The sequence below is a fragment of the Chlamydotis macqueenii genome, chromosome 11, assembly GCF_036417535.1.
Source record: "Chlamydotis macqueenii isolate bChlMac1 chromosome 11, bChlMac1.mat, whole genome shotgun sequence".
Classification (NCBI taxonomy): domain Eukaryota; kingdom Metazoa; phylum Chordata; class Aves; order Otidiformes; family Otididae; genus Chlamydotis; species Chlamydotis macqueenii.
Genome location: NC_141566.1, coordinates 17,229,527 through 17,247,260, shown reverse-complemented (window position 1 = coordinate 17,247,260; position 17,734 = coordinate 17,229,527). Strand labels below are relative to the sequence as shown.

Below are 17,734 nucleotides of genomic sequence, written 5' to 3'. Positions count from 1 at the left end.
AACCTTCAAAGGTCATCTAGTCCAACCCTCCTGCAAGGAGCAGGGACATCCCCGACTAGATCAGGTTGCTCAGAGCCTCATCCAGCCTGGCCTTGAACGTTTCCAGGGGTGGGGCATCCACCCCCTTTCTGGGCAACCTGTTCCAGTGTGGGAATCTGTGGGAGAATACCAAATGATGTCTGTTTAGCCCATTTTCCTGCAAAATTTTCATATATCCAGCTTTACTTTTGTTCAAAACTATTAAGGAACAAGTGAAGTATACTGTAGATGCAAGAAGCTCACAAAACTGTGAGAAAGACTACGCAAAAGTCCTTTTTTTTTTTTTTTTTTTTTTCTTCTTCTTCTTAAAAGAACTCTGCAGGTTTTTATTTTGCACAAAGTACATTTCTGTTTATGTGGAAGTATTTGAAGTGTGGTACATGGCCAAGTCCAAGGCTTTTTGTGCATTGTGCAGAAGTTCAGGTAGTTCATATGACACTTAGTTTTTCTTACCACAAGCAGTTGGAAGTCGTGGTTTTGTGGGTATTTCAAAGGAGGAAAAAAAAAAAGAAGAAAGAAGGGATTGATGTCTAGAGCATTTTGTAACTGCTCGTCAGATTTAGTAGGTGGACCTAACTGCTATGTATTTGGAAAAGCAAGTTTTAGCACAATGTAACCATCTGAATGGATTCAGTGACAGAAATTTACAAGAATGTATTTAATGTCTTCTTTGTACGGATTTATTTTAAGTTTCTGACAAAACTGCAGAGAAGTAGCTTAAGGGAGACAACTCATAACTAAGTGGAAAATTGCTTCTCGTTACTTAGATCTTCTCTTCCACCTTGTCTTATTTGCAAGGGTGGGAAACATGCTACTAATCACATTTATCAGTTTTGATATTAAAAAAAACCCTGTATTATTTTCCTGAGATACATTCACGTAAGAAAATCTTAGAATATTGCCTTGTAGTTGTCCTTTGCCTTGTCATTGTGTGCATAGGCTGAATACTGTCAACTAAGCCTCAGTTCTGTTCATAAATGAAGCCAACATATTGAAAAGCACCTTATATATACATTATTTTTCAGTTGTGTTGAGTAATGCTTTGCCATTAGTTGTTTTGCTACCTGTGTGTTTATTGCAGTTATAAAAATGACTTGTGGCACTCAAGTGATTTGGTGAGAAAAAAGAGCCAAGTAGATAATGTTTGCCTTTTTCTGCTCTGCGGTTTATCCTTGAATTTCTTAAAGAAGAAGAATCATCTGACAGTGCAGAAGAGTTGAAAAAAAGAAAAAGCACTAATACTTTTTTGTATGGGCAAAAATATGAGGATCCTATGAAACTTATGAAACTTATTTGTTGAAAATCTCCTGGGCAGCCTTGCGTCAGTGCACATACGTTGATGCCACAGCCAGATTACCAGTTCCTGGTAATTAAAATAGGCACCCTGAACTGTAGATGCCTGACAGCTTTTATCATACTAGTGAATTTGGTGGCTTGACAAAACAGATAAGGCTCCAAGAAATGAACTGATTCTGCCTAAGGATTTATATTTTCATAATTAATAGATGGCCTGATAAATGGTGTTTTTCTATTTTAGAAAGTCATCTCCAGTTATGTCAAGTGATCAAATTTGTTTCTGCTTATCATTGAATATTTTTGAATTTTCTCTACTCCTTTCGTTTTTTTGGTTTTTTTTTTTGTTGGTTTTTATTTTTTGTTTTAGAATAGGGAAAGGAAATGATACCTTAGTCTTCAGGATGTATTTCTTTTGTTTCTGTCAGCTTGTTGAAAACTGTTGTTGATGGCACATACTGAAATTAGAAAGTTAAAGAATATCAGGCTGAATGCCTCTTTAACTGCTTGAGTGATTCAGAAAATCTGAGACATGTCTGATCATAAATCATCTCTTAGTGGAGAATTATAGGATGCAGGAATTATACCGTAATTAAAGGCATAGTTTCTTTTTCTCATTCCTGCTAATAAACAAAGCAATTCACTGGTAATTGCGGATAAGACATTCTTCAGAGAATATGGAAGGAATATTGCTAGCAGTCATACTAGGATAGCAGATCAGTTAAAATAAAAGAACCATTCCTAATACTTATTCATCATAATAAAATGAATTAATATTAATAATGGAGAAGCAAATGGTATGAAAGAAATTACTTAATTTTAGTTTAAACTTTTTCTAGTGAATAAGGTAAGTTTTTGGTACTGTGAGTGACAAAAACATGAAGAGAAATTCTACTTATGTTTTCATCTAGGATTTTTTTTGTGACCTGTTTCTAAGCAGGCTAAGTGGTGATTTCACTTAATCAGTTTATTTAGCATATACAATTATTCATCTCGGTGCATACTGTGTGATGTAACTCTTGAATGATTAAAACTACTTTAGGAATTAAATACGAAGATGGGAAGAGTAGCACGTTACGATTCCACAACCCGTTAAAAAATTGCACTGTACTGCAGAAGTAATATGTTCAGGTAAATACACCCGTGGATTAAAAAACTTTGAATTAAAGCTGTTGGAATTAAATTAATGTAGTTTTGACTACAGTTTACCAGCTTGGTATTTGTGAAATGGTTATTCTTTTTATTTGCAAACTGGGGATACTGGGTTAATGTTGTCTGAATAGTTTATATTTAAAGTAGGACTGTAGATGACTAAATAAATTAATTGGATAACAGAAGCACATTCAGTTTTAAAGCTCCTTTAGGGCTGTGCAGATATTGACGTGAACTGGTTCTGTAATTGTGTCAGGGTGACTTCCTGTGTTTTATTTATAATAATCGTAAGGGTCAATGAATATAATAAAAGAAATTCAGATGGTGTAGCTGTAGGTTGATTGCCATCTTTCATAATCAATTAATAATTAAGGTATAGTATGATAATCCGATTTGATTTCAAGCATAGTAGAGCAGTCTTAGCAAATAATACCACTATCAACTTCATACCTTCTTTTAAGGGAAAAATATATATATATTTTTAATGACCATATATAATCTTGACTTTAAAAACTCAACTAGTATAAGTTCTGCTACATCTGTAATAGACAGTACCAGTTATTTTTCTCTCAATTATACGTAGTGGTGCCAGTTTGACTCCTTGTGGTTTCAGTTTCTAGCCACTGTGATACTTTAAAAACTGTTGAACTCTTTGGGACCTGTTTGTTAGTAGATAACTCCATGTGAGAATTTTTATACTGTGATCAGTTTACTTAAATTTATCTGCAAGAAAAAAAAGTAGCTTGACTCCTTTAGTTTCAGACTTTTTCCCCCCAATCCTTACTGTTTTTTTTAGTATACTTTTGAAATACTGATTTCAACTAAATATAGTATTTCAATAATTTTGTAGATTCATAGGTATGAAGAGTAAAAAAATGTAGTAATATTTTTCTCTCTGCATTAAAAAATGGCTCTATAACAGCCATCATTGTAGTGGAATTTGCTGTTCAATTGGTAAACACAGTCGAGACTTGCTTCCACAGTCGCTACTTGCTGGGCATAGTTCTGCATCTTGCCAGTGTGTGTCTGTGTTGTTGGTAGTGAACACTGTGGGCTTGGAGATAGCCGCGTGGAAATACTTCTGTGGGGTTCTGAAGTGATTTTTACAGTTGCTGCCTTGTTATCGTGCTAGGATTTCAGTTTGTCTGCCTTATGTTGGGATTTTTACAAGTATTTAATTGCTGAAGTTTTAAGGAATGCTCACAGCACTCTGAGGTCATTGGCATCATGACGCTGACCTGCATAGTTAGCCGCCAGAAATAGTTGATTTCAAAATGAGAATTACAGCTACGCTATATCAGAATGTAGAATATAGTTAAGGGGAAAAAAAAAAAAAAAGAAAACAAAAACAAAAAACAAGGTATTAAAATATTCTTTATGTGACTTTTGTACTGTATTAAATAACTCATGTGTGATTCTTGAGACAACTTTTTCATGATCTGATCCGTGACTGGAATTGTACTCTACTTGAAGATCAAATTGTAAATAATTTAAGTGTAAGAAGTTTTCTTTTATAATTGGCCCAGCTTCATGCAGCACTGGGGAGTCTGATTCAACAGTTTAGAAAAGTAATTACAGACTATGACAAGTCTGGCTTTCAGTCTTTGTTTTCTTTCAGTGTTTGTGCTTGTAATGTAAGATTCAAGTGGAACACTCTGAAGTTTACACTTCCTTGCCATAGGCATATACACTGCGTTCTTTCTAGTGATATTAAAACATGAGTGTCTAGTTGGGGATTGAGGAAAATATTCAGATTAATGGGATTTAACTTAAAATGTTATTAAGAAAGATTTAAGACAGCAGATTGAAAAGCTATTTCAGAGGGAGTAATGGCAACTTGTACAGAGTTATCTTATTAATTAATCTTGACTTAGAACTGTACATACATAAATAATATATATGACCTCTTCCTTCCTCCCAACACGTGCGAACACCCCAAACGACCAAGGTTTAGTCCTCTACAGAATAGGCAGGAGCATTGTTCTGAGGAGAAGGGAGAAGTCAGGGCTAGGGTGGCAGGAGGGCACGCACGCTGCTTGATCACTGACTGTTAGGTTCATTCTTTTTATTTTCCTGCTAGTCAGGTTTTGTTGCTTTTGGACTATTATATAGTTTGTAAACAATCTTACATTAATTTACTTATATAAGGTATCCTAGATTTACTAGTATGTCCTTAAATGATGATTTTGTATAGCGTTTTTGGTTTTCAGCTGTGTCATTTCCACTAGTAATAGATATTAATGTACCTAGTCTTGTTAAAATCCTTTGCCCGTCAGAGCAATAAATGGTGCCCCTTGGTTTTTCTAATTGATTGCATAAATGTGAGGAATTACAAGCTTATTTTTAAAGCATTGCAAAATTAAGGGAACCATGAATGAAAGAACAAAAATCATTGCAGATAAAAAATTTTCAAAGCAGTGTATATTCATCTTATCGTTAAGTAGAACAGCAGTGATTTGTGAACGGATTTTAATTTTCAGAAAGTAACACCGTTCATTAAAACAGAATCTTTCGCATGAAATAAAAAAGCTGACTTTCTGAAAGACGTATTTTCACGATACGTGTTTATGCTCATAGTTCCGTTTAATAATGGCTGTTGCCTCACAACTAGTTATGAGTGTTTTAGTTCCTTACGTGATGTACGTCAGTGGTAGTGAAATGATCTAGGGAGAAGTCTGCTTTAAGTGTGTGGGGGACTTGCATGCACGGAGAGCGTTAGATAACAGTGTGCGCTGAACGCCAACCGACAGTGCTCTGGTACGAACCGCTGTACTGCAGCATCTCTTGTAGCAGCCGCTCGGGAGGAAACAAATACACTCAGAATGAGACTCTCAGCATCTGGAAAGGGCTGTGAATGTTTTTTCCTCTCTCAGTGACTGAGCAGCAGGACATCATTTACACACTGGCGTGGAGTGCTGAACGAACGTTAATGGCGTTAACACTCCTGTCATCTGTTAACACTGGGGATTTCCTCCTAGCTTGTTACGGAAAAATAATTCACTTAAAGTGTTTTGAGATGTCATTTTTAGGAAAGCTTGTTTTTGTTTTTCACACAATTTGAAATGCACTGGAGCCTTCATTTCTGCATGAGATTATGCATTAATATCTGAATTTGCTCATAACTAAGGGCTTCTCAAAACTAACCCCCAAGGGGGAAAGTTTCTAGGAACTTCTGTATATGGCCCTACATTGGGAGTAACTGTCTTCTACCTGAGTGTATTTGAACGTGTTTTTAAATGTAGAGGTATTTTTCAGTACTTTGGCATCGGGAAAAGAGAAATATTCAATGATTTTTCGATTTCTAGGTCATGTGTAATCCTTAAGACAGTTTTACGCATGTGCGTTTTCTTACAATATTTATAGAAAGTTTTTGTTCTTGCTGTCTATAAAAATGACATTTTAAAATACTTTCATTTGAAAGTGCAGTTTTTAGCTAAAAGAGATACTTTGGGAAAATAATGTGTGCTTACCCAGATGAAATACTTCTCATAAATAGTGTCTAGGGAGGGAAGATCTACCTTACTGAAGTCTGCACATCAGTAAGAATTTTTTTTTTTTTTTTAACTTCTCAAAGAACCTGGTTCTCATCTGCTCCCTACTTCCCTGTCTTTCTCTCTGCACCCCCTACCCAAAGTGAGAAAGAGTAGGTTGTCCAAAAAAGCAGTGAAAAAGCACTTACTGTAGTTTGGAAGTTATGAAGTATTAAGTTATGCGATGAATAACAAAGGAACAGAAAGACCTAGCTTCTAGATGTAGGATGGCTTTTTATTATCATTATTATTATTATTTTAGTTATGGTTACGTTATACTAATGTAATCAGGGTGATCTGTTACTCTTAGTGTTGAGGATTTGTTTAAAGTTAAACCTTCTTCTTAAAGTTAAGACAAACTCCAAGGGAGAGTCAGCAGAGAGCACATGTCTTAAGAGGGGCTAGCACCGAGAATAAAGCCTTAGTTAAGAAGACTTATGAAGTGTATGCAGTGGAAGGAAATGAAACAAGTGATTTATTCTAGTTTAAGAAATGAAAATGTCAACTGTTCTCTCCAAGTCTTACCTCAAAAAAAAAAAAAAATTAGTACTTGATTAAGTGCTTAGTCAAGCAATTTTTTTGATGTTTTCAACCATCAATTGTTAGTCTTTCCTGTTAATGTAGAGGAAACAGAACAAATAACACTGAATTTGTATTATTGATGTTGTTTGTAAATAAGGGAAGGCTAGAAACAATGCAACTTGAAAAGAATTTTTTTTTTTTATTCTAGTGGGGAAAAATTAACTACTTTAAGCTTCACTCAACTGCTTTGAAGTTTGATTTATATGATTCTTAAGAGGATCAACTCAGGCCATGATATAGTCTTGTAATCACCTGTGAAACAATTATGAACTTGTTGAAGCTTTAAGATTTAGCTACATATCAACAAATTACAATGATCATAATAACTGTCATGAGTGCTGGTACTACAGCATTTAATGAGACTTCTCCTGTTTGGTATTGATTATGTAAAAATACGTAATTTTTGTAGTTTGCGTTTAAGTATGAGCTAAATTATTTCCTCAAAAATAAACTTGTGATTAATTTAACTTTCTATTAGCAGCATACAAGAAAAACCCTATTTTTATCTAAATTAAAGTAGTAAGTAGAACAAGAAGAAGATGACTTTGCACTGCCTACTGAATCTACAGCACAAAAAAGTAACAATTTTATTTGCTGTTGGATCTTTGGTTTATGGAGTTTTCTGTTTAAACTGTATCTTGTGTTGTTTCAATATCTTCTTACTTGTGTAAGAAGATGCAGTCATCTAGAGAAAGATTTGAAGACAATATAGGAAGAGAAGAATGGAAAGTGGCCAGTGGGATTTCTTTTTTCTTGTATCTCATTAGAATTGCAATTATACAGATTAATGTATAGGCCTCCTTTTGACCGTAAGCAACTTTTTCTTCTGTTTGATGTTCAAATTCTGTGGATTTCTGTTATCCTAGTGCATAAATTCTGTGGATTTCTGTTATCCTAGTGCATTCCCAAATATATCAATTTTTTTTATGTTGCAAGAAACTTTAATATTTAAATTGTTTATGTTGCAATAAACTTTTTGAAGTAGAATGTACATTTAAGTACTAGGAATACCATTCCCCCCCCACCCCAGACTTTGTTCAATTTGATATCGTTATTAATGAGATGTTAAAATGCTCTTAAGAACTTCCACCTTTTACTAGGTATTCTGTAGGTTTTGTACTCAAATTTGCATAGTTGATTGACAGGATGAGCAAAGAAAAGGAAAAGTCATATGATTGGTGTATATAAAACTTTGCATCCAAGATGCTCTGTTCAAAGTTCATTTATCTCTAAGCAAGCTAAATTTGTGATTTGAGTGTTGGATTTGAGATTTCAGGGAGTTGCTTGGCTGCTTGACTGACAGCTACCAAATGTGTGTGCTCCAAATTTGCATTATTTTCTCTTGCCCCAAATGCAAGAAAAGAATCACTGAAATACACTTATGAAAAGGAAATCAACATTGTATCATTTTGTGAGAGGTTACATTTCAAAACCCTTTTATCTCCGAACACTGGCATCGTATTTAAATGGATATGCTAAAGCAACCCAGGCACACTTGATTAAACTCATCGTCCTTGTAATTCTTAGAAGTACATCTGAAGGTCTGACGTATTTCATCAGCAGAGGGAGAAAATCCCACTTCTGAAAGCACTGTGATAGAAGATAGGAAGAATTAGTACATACATATAATCTGCTTTTCTTTTCTAAACTAGTGGATTTTTTAGAAAATTCAGGGCATCAATGAATAAACAGTGTTCTCTTTTTCCATTTCTGCATTGCTAATTGTTCAAGCTCATAGCATCTCAGCATTTTGCATCCCATTGAAGAACTGACCCTGCCAAGTTCAGAATCGGATTACAAGCAATTTGTGCTATGTTTAGTTACGTATATTCAATTGACATTATTAAGCTAGAGGGGGGGAAAAAAAGACTGCTATTTGATGTTGTTGAGCTGAAATGTATTTTAGTTGTTTGTCTTTAGAGAGTGTGTCTCCCTGGCATATAAAATGTTCTGCTTGTGCAGCCTGGCCTTTTTATAGGTACCGGTTAAGAAATCAGATAATCAGGAGGTCAGAAGTATGACCAGAACCTGTTGCAAGTAGAAGACACAACGTCAGAAACACGTTCTGAAGATCTCAGCCCTGAGCAGCACAGTAGCACTCACACAGAGACAATCCCAGAAACTGTAGCTGTAATTTCTTTTTTTTCCTTCTTTTTTTTTTCCTTTTTCCAGATCCTGTTGTTCATGTTATAACTGTTGCTATTCAATTTCATTTCCACTGAGAAATGTCAGTGTGGCCTTATGGCATTTACTAATCCTTTCACTTACCTCATTTTTTTTCACTCTGAAAAAAAAAAATTAATCCCTCACTAAAATTGGTTTGAAACATTTGCATGGCTGGTGTCACGTTATGTATGACTAGATATTTGTCACGAAGGTCAGCAGACGTCACTGAATTAATGCAAGGTTTAATACACTGTCTCTGCTGCCTGGCAATACTCTGGACGTGCAACACGTGGCCCCATTATGGTCCGTGATACGCAGCGGATGAAAGCTGAGCATCTTTGTACAAAGTTAACTTACAGAGCTATAGTGCTGAAACAAAGCGAGTGATTTTACTGTCATAATATAACAAGTCTCGTTTTCTGGTCATGACTGAAAACCAGTTGGGTTAGGTTTATTAATTAATACAGCAAATTGTGATGTTGCTAGTTGTTTCCCAAATAATCTTCTTCCTAAATTAGTGCAAAAATCAATCCCTTTGTTGTGATACTGTTACAGTCCTTACGGGAGTTCTGCGAAGCATTATGTTTTACAATTTTTTAATAACTACAAGTTTTTATACTGGTTATTTTAAGTGAAACTTTATTTTCATTCATTCACTAATGTGCTTTGTGCATCTGTGGTTATTAAGCTGCCACCCTTGTAGAATTAGGGGGACTTTCCAATTAAAGATGAGTTTAACTTTATAGAAAAAAAATCTTTGGTATCTTTCTGCTTGGTCGAGTCCAGTCTCCCTTCTGAGAGCTGGTATAACATGGAGTACATTTTCCTTAAACTGTTTCAGAAGAGGGTTGAGGAATGAAGGAGGCTTGAGCATAGTTTTAGCCTTCGTATGTATTCCCTCTGCTTTATTTCTTTTGAGTAAGTGTGATGTTAAGAGGTGTGTGAGACATAGTGGTGGAAGAAACTGTCAGTCCGTCTCCTACATTAAATCTATACATTTAAACAGCCAGTGTGGAAGGGCTTCTTGTAGGCTATGTGGAGTAGCAGGTTTATCTTGAACCAAAGCGAACATGATATCAGTTGCAAATCTAAAGCCTTTGTTTTATTACCTCTTTCAGCTTTAATGAGGCATACTGAAGCTTTTTGGAATAAATATGGGAGGTTTTATGTGGGGTTTTTTTTTTTAAATCACATAAAGATGAAATTTTCCTTAAGGTATGCTAAAATTCTGTATTGTCCTCCGTGGTGCACTATGCATCAGAAGAATTGTTAGTCTGTTTTTGTTACGTACCGTCAAATAACACAGATACTGTTCAGATATTTCCTGTTGAGATATTTCATGTTAATTGTTTCATTTGATACAGTCTGCGTGTTGCTCAGCAAAATAGAATTTGGAAAACTTTAAATCGATCAAGTTTAATCTAGCAAGATCCCAGATGTTTTTTTTTGTCTTAAATATGAGTTTTTAACTGTACTTTGCTGCGTTTTTGCTTAGTACCTGGCCTTACTCCCTTTTTCTACATTTTTGTATTCTAATATCTATGTTCATTATTGAAAAAGGAATTCTGCACATGCCTGCATACTAGATCATGAGATATTGAGTTTCTTTATGAACAAAATATTATGTAAACCAAGAGAGATATTAATAAATAGTTGTATCGGTGCTTGACCAGTTATGTAAAAACAGTTGATTTACTTTGAGACAAGATGAGCCTCACAGACTACAGACTGCTGTAAGAGCTTAAAGAAGGGATGATGATAAGTAGCAATGTATTCAGCAGAGTGAGGTATCAGTCAGGTTCTTCAGGGGCTGGCGTGAAATCCGCTTTTCTGTAGTAGTTTCGGGAAGAGTCCGTAACAAAAGGCAAACAGTATATTAGTTAAATTCTGATAAATTACAAATCATTAAATAATGCAAACGCAAGGGAGGGAAGTACCAAAGGGCCCAGGGAAAGTCATCAGCCAGTGGGACCTAATAGAGTGAGAATAATTCTGGGAAGGCCTGTGATACTGTATTTGAGAAAAACAGTGGTTGACACATGCATTCATAAGGATACAGTTTGGTAAGAGAAATGGTGTGCTACCTTCTCTTTTTCATACAGTAAAAAAACCAAGTAAATGCAGTTGGACATGCAGTGTAGATCATCTGCTTACAGTACCTTATAGAAGAAAATTAATTAATTTGAATTTGAAATTTAATTAATTTGTGTAGAGGTAGCATTTTAAGTGTGTTGACTGCAGATTTTTTGTTATGTTTCTGTAGATAATACGTACCAAGGAAGTTGGGTAAGCTTGCAAATTGCTTTAAGTGGTTGGGGAGGTATCACAGAAAGATATGTGACTGGGCCTGGAGGGGAGCAAAAGGAGAAGCATATAAAGCCAAAAAAATATGAGAGAAATGTGTAACTCCTCGTTTTTAATAAAAAGTTATATGATTTTTCATAAAATATTTAATCTGTTAATATGCCCTTGGTTATGTCTATGAGAAGCTTTTTGAAAGACCTTTTCTTTCCAGATGGTGAATTTACGCTGTTCATCTCATTTTCAGTCAATTGACACCCATATTTTGTTACCTTAGTGTTACTCTTTAAAGGGCTCTTATGTTTCCTTCTTGTTTGCTCCGTCATTCAGATGTGCACAGAAAGAACTGAATGATCCACAAAATGTTTTTCTGGCAGATTCAACACACAATGCTGTTTAAAGAGCTTTCCACTTCCTTTATTATCGTCCATTCTTTCTTTTCTTTTTTTTTTTTTTTTTTCATATTTAGTTCATCTTTCTTAAGACAAACTAAAAATACCCACAACATTCCAGGTAATAATTCCAGGATTATAGAGGTATAATGATTACTTAGATTGAACTTGAAAAATCACCTAGTAATGTGCTGTGTTTTAATGCAGAATGTTCATTTCTCTGCCAACTATCTGATATCACTGAAAGAAATGACAGATCCCTTTGGAAAATGATTCTTTGAATTTTAACTGATCTGGACTAAGGTACAGTTTTCATAAAGTTAATATTTAAAAATACAAGAACTATGGGACATTATAAATGTTACACAAAGCAGATTATCAATTTTCTTTCTGACAGTGTATTTCTATCTTCAGATCTTCGTTTCTTGTTAAGAAGGAACACCGTGATTTGAGAGGACAAAAGATTATATTGCTTTCTTTCACATTGGGCTATACTGTAAATCCTGTGAACAGCAGTGTACAAGCAATCTGTAGGTTCCATTTTATTGTGAATACAGGAAGAAATGGAAAATGTTACAAATGGGGAGGCATAATGATATGCAACAGGTAGCTGTGTGTCAATTAAGAACTTCAAATAACTTAATTTTCTAATTTTTATTATTGAAAAACATACATTCTGTATATTATGTAGTGCAAACTTTTGGAGGTTATCTGCTTTAAGTCCAGACTTTTAACTGTAGGTTTGTGTGCTGTTGTTGTTTTTTTTTTTTTGTTTAATCTTTGAGATTATGTAGATTTACCACATGAGGGAGCTCAATTCTATTCTGCACCTTGAAGACTGCATCTAGAAGTGTGCTTCAAAGCTGGTACTGAGTAAGATTGAGAGGGGATTTTAGACAAGAAAGGAGAAAAGTGTAAAAAGGTAACTGAAATGTGTTTTTAGTGTGTATGTTGGCTAACTAGTGAGAGAATAATTTATTGACAGTAATCTACACAGACGCGTGAAAAGTTATATAGGAGGAAAAGCCTGCTTGTTTAAGAGATTCTAAAGACTAAAATTCTATGAACAAAAATCTGCTTAAATATGTGGAAATCTAAAGGCTTCTTGATTGTGAATAATTGCCTGAGGGAAACTGTGCTTTCATCCTTAAATTTATATTAAACCAAGTTGTCCAGATCACTGAAAGATATTTTTGTGAAGAATTGTGCACTGCTAGCATGATAATTCGTTAGAGATCCATTTTTTAATTGCTATATGCTTATTTTAAAATCTGAACTTAAAGGGAGAGTGCACTCTATAAATCCCCAGCATTAGATATCAAAATCAAACTATTGTGAGACATTGCTGTGTCAAAAATGTTGGTGTTGGTGGAACTGCCTTTTGGTGTCTACCATTCTTCACTTCCCAAAAATAAATTTTTTAAAAATAAACTTTTTGGAGGCGAAGGAATTCATTGAGAAAGTGGATTTTTTTTTTTTTTTTTTTTTATTTTAAGCAATGTGTCTGAGTATAGGAAACTTTCCTTTCAAGAGCTGATTGCCCTGTGATTATGCCTTTTGCTTTTCTGTCTGACTAGAACATTTCTTTGAAATATCCTGAAGTGTTTGTTGACTGAGATAGAAATTTGAGGGATTTCCTGACTTTTCTGTTTTAATCCTGGTCATTTGAGGCAAGGCTAGTTGTGTGCATATGGCAGTGAATTCATAGCGAATAATTGCCCAATTAGTTATTAATACCAAAAATATGGAACTGTATGTGGAGAGAAGAGAAGGGAAAGGACATGCACTGAGTTACTCAAATCCTGTATGATGTGTGGTTTTAAGTACGCACCTGGCTGTAGTCTTTCGCTCTCATTTTCTCCTGTGCTTGAATTTGTGAACACCTCATTGCAGCACTTGTTTCCACTAACAAATCTTAATTTGAATAAATTTATTCTACGCTTTTATATCAGATGATGTAAAATTATTTCTTTTCCTCCTTGATTTTGAACATCTAGGCTCTTGAAACATTATAAGAGATGAACTTTTTCAGATTTCCAAAACCAAGAAAATGAGGACTTGTGATATTGCTGCATTAAAGGAAACCTAGAAATATAAGGAATTGCTTCTCTTTTCCTTCCCCACACTTTACCAAAAAACTTTATCTAGATGAAGTAACCATCAGATCTACTGATTGAAGCTTGTTAAAACCGGGTACAGCTGACAGCTCAAACATAGCTCTCTTAATTAAATCCAGATGAAGCGAGGAAAAACTGCATGATCAAAGACAAAGCGAAAGTGGTTGCAGTTTCTTTGAAAGATTTAGGGCACGCAAACCTGTAATTATTGTTTAAAGCATCTCATTGTGTGTTCCAAAGCTAATAGAATATTTCTAGGAGTGGCTACTTTACTGTGGCTCTGCTGAAATAGGTATCAACAACTATTTTTCAAAAATTGTTGTTAGAACGTAGCATGTCAATGCTTTGTGTTACTTGAAACAGTCACATTTAGTTAATTTGAATATAAGATGCAAAACAAATTTTGCAGAATCATTTTGTTTGTACTAGCTGCATTTTAGTTGTTTTCTTTCTTGTTTTTATTTATCTAAACAGATTTTTATCTAATTGTTCTCCAGGGAAGGTATGCTAGAAATGCATTACTCTTGGAACATATTCTGTTTGATATATTCTTGACTATCATGTCTTCTGTGTTGCTATCTAATTAATGCATGAATAGTGATTATAGTTAATTGTTTGCCACAACAAAAAAAAAGAGAGAGATCTGAGTTTGAAAAAGCTACAAATACCAGTCTTGGTGTTGTTTCCAATTACTTCTAAATTATATTTTTAAACCAAAATATCACGAATGAAAATTGAGTTAAGAACTAGATGATTTCTGTTGTAAAAGGTGCTGGAAAGCACCTACATAAAGTATATAGGGAGTGACTGTTTTTCAGACTTTTTAATAAGGGATTGCAGGCAAACATGTGATCTATGCCTGTGAAGGATCTGAGCGAAAATCTGTGAATTTTGTCCAACTATAGGAAAACAGCCTATAAAGCATTACCAAGCTGGAATAATAAACTGGAGAATTCTTTGCATTCTTCTGTAATGCTATAAAACTCTTTTTGCCTTTCGTCTGTCCTGTCATTTTCTTCTGTCCATTGCTCTAGGACTCCCATCGGTTACCCACTCTTCATGCCATCGTCACGTTCAAGTACGTGCTATAGGTCTAAAAAGGCTTCAGAACTGCAAGGGAAGGTCATGAAATACAGCACGAGTATACACTGGGTGTGAAGTTACATCTACACCTGTATATTTCATTCTTCATCTGGTATAATCTTATTTTTTTCCGTATTTTTAACTGTTCTCACAACTTCCATTTCAGAGAAATGAAGCTGAATAGTCCACCTCTTTCATTCATTAATGGCATTTTACCATTCACTTAAAAGAATGTTTTTCACCTCTCAGGCAGTGTCAGTAAATTCAATTCCTTTCAGCATGTTTTTGCAAACGCAATTTAAAAAATCTGGTTACTTTATCAGTGGAAATAAAGTTTTGATTTGTTGGGATGAAAGGTTTGGTTTGCGTTCAGTTCTAGAGCTTTAAGAAATTGTTTTAGTCTTTGTCTCCTGTTAAAAATGGGAGTATAGACTTTGGGAAATATTTCCCTGTTAAAATTATTGGAAAAAACTTAACTTCTGAGGTAATGGACTGTCTCTTTCTCTGAAGCAAAAAAAAAAGTTTTAGTGTTTTAAAGTTAATTTAGGTTAATACCTTGCTCTAATTTTTGAGCTTTTACCATTTTAAAAAATATTTTCATTTATGGTAGACAAAGTCTGCCTTTCTCTCTAGCCTGTGGCTTTAAACACGCTGCCTTTTACGTGTTCTGCTTGAGGAGCCAAGTGCTCTTATTGACTCTTAAAGTTTTCTTCTTCATGCTACCACAGGAAATTCCTAAATCGGCATTGTAAGTCTTTCAGCAGACTTTTCCAATATAAACCAATTGAAGAAACAGCCTGTAGAGCTTTGTTCCTTGGACTGAATATTTTATAAAATAGGCCCTTGTTTATCAGTTTTTGCCTAGAGAGTTCCTATGGGACTTTTGGAGAAATGAGCTCTGATCTTCGCATCCTGATTAACAGAAGTATAAAGAAAAAGTATTGAAATTATGTTGACATAAGCTTTCTCTTGTGCATAGTAAAGTGGTGTATGTAGAATCAATGGAAAAAGTCTTTTCATTATTGAGAAGTTTGCATGCATGAAAATTAGCAATTGATATGATTGCTTAGAGCTAGGAGTCTGTAAACATTGACAGATTTTTCTAGTGTTTACCAAGATAAAAGTTTTATGGCCATTTAGGGAAAAGTCAGAAAGCCTCAGCTTAATTAACATGAACCTAAGCACGATTCTGCAATTTAGGGAGAAGGAGCAGGTCACCGCTAGTGTTATTATCATATGGTTATGATCCTTCTGTGCTTTATTTTGAGGAACACAAACACTGAAATAGTGTCTGTGCACAGTGAATGCAGGTGTGTTAGATAATTCTGATAGTTAATGACTTCTTCAGGTACTAACGTGTTGAAGGCCAGGGAGAGGAACAGACCTCTGCTGTGTGATAACTAAGAAGCAACTGTTCTTTTGTGGTTGTTTTTTGTTCTTTTTTTTTTTTTTTCTTTCTTTCTTTCTTTCTATCAGATGCGTAATGATGAGGTAATTTGCTTTGTAATGAGTAAGAAATTCTTACACTGAGCTTTTTATGGCTATTTTATTAGTGGATCTTTAAACTCTTCAGAAGTACATGATTTTGTCTAAATAGCGAAAATAGAGCTCCTTCTATGAGTGTTAGTTTCTTTAAGTTCTTATTTGGGTAGATGGAAGTGTATTGTAATAAAGATTTTAGCAATTTTTAATTTTTTTTTTTTTCAGAAAACAAAGACTTTCAACAGGAAGAGAAGATTAGGTATATAATTGGGATTCATAATTATCTATGCTCCAGAAGTCTTGTTTTCTGTGTAGTCAGAGATACATTATGTATGTAGTGTGAATGATAAAATTGTTAGCATCTGTTTACATACTGATAGCAGGTGAAAAGAAAGCTATCACTGTAAATGACTTCCTGTTAATAAAGCTGAATTTCTGTCTTCAGCTAATAAGTTCTGTTTGTGTTTCTCCGGTTCAATTCAAAAAATGCTCTGTTATGAATGAGCTTGGAGATGAGAAACCGACAGCACTGGTACATCCTTCATTCAAGATAACACTATTAAAATCAAACCTTCTATTCTAGCTATATAAATCTTTTTTTTTTTTTTTTGGCCTAGTTTGGCAGTTCCTTGATCCAGAATCCCACTCTGAAGCGGTGTGCTAGAGGTTTGAAATGATAGAACACAGTTTGTATGGTTGAAACATTTTTAGTAAATTTTCACACTTAGTAGTAGTTGTTTGGAAGTCATTACAAAAATATTTGTGTTAAAGTGTATTTCTTCAATATTAGTAGATAAGTGTACTCATGGAAAAAAAAAGTGGTTTGCTTTGCAAAGAGTGTATGGCAATAGATTAGCAAGCAGTCTACTTATGGTTTTAATTTCAGGTGATCATGTCAAGGGATTACATTATTTTCACAGATGAGTTTGAAGCATGGATTTGGTTCTTTTTTGTTAAGTCAGACAATGAGTTGGCTTAAGTGCAGAAAGGAAGCTAAATCAAACCCACTGCAGAGAAATAAACTCGATTATTTGGGCCTTGTACTTGCTTTAGTTGAATTGTTAGTGTCTTGTGAAGTTACGATGATTATGAGAATAATCCATTTTATTGAAAAACAAGTTTAAATAGTAAAGACTATTTGATTTGTTGAAATAACTATTCAGCAGTGGAATTTTAAAATTGGATCTGACAACTGATTTGTTCTTAGTGTTTCATGTTTCTCTTCAGCACTTCTCATAATCTATTTTCATTTTAGCGTGCGTGGAGTGGGACAAAGCTGTATTTGGGTATAGTACAATGTGTTTAACTTATTTGTAAATTTGGGATTTTAAAAATTGAATGAGATTGCATTATATATGTTATATATTGGAGTTGAAATTTTGTATAAGCAGAGTAACCAAAGCCCTGTTCATTTAGATTTCCTGGGATCACAGGTTGATCGAGGTTGGAATGGACCTCTGGAGTAGTTTTGTCAAACTCTCCCGCTCAAGTAGGGCCGTCTAGAGCAGGCTTTACAGAACTGTATCTGGATTAGTTTTGAGCATCTCCAAAATTCCATAACCTCTCTGGAAAACCTGTTCCAGTGCTCAGTCACCCC

At 34.6% G+C, this 17,734-nt stretch overlaps 1 protein-coding gene across 1 annotated transcript in view; it reads left to right on the top strand.

Annotated features, from left to right (window-relative positions):
- The window catches only part of DIAPH2 (diaphanous related formin 2), a 239,813-nt gene that overhangs the window by 120,787 nt on the left and 101,292 nt on the right, over positions 1–17,734 (top strand). The gene's annotated exons all lie outside the window — the stretch shown is intronic.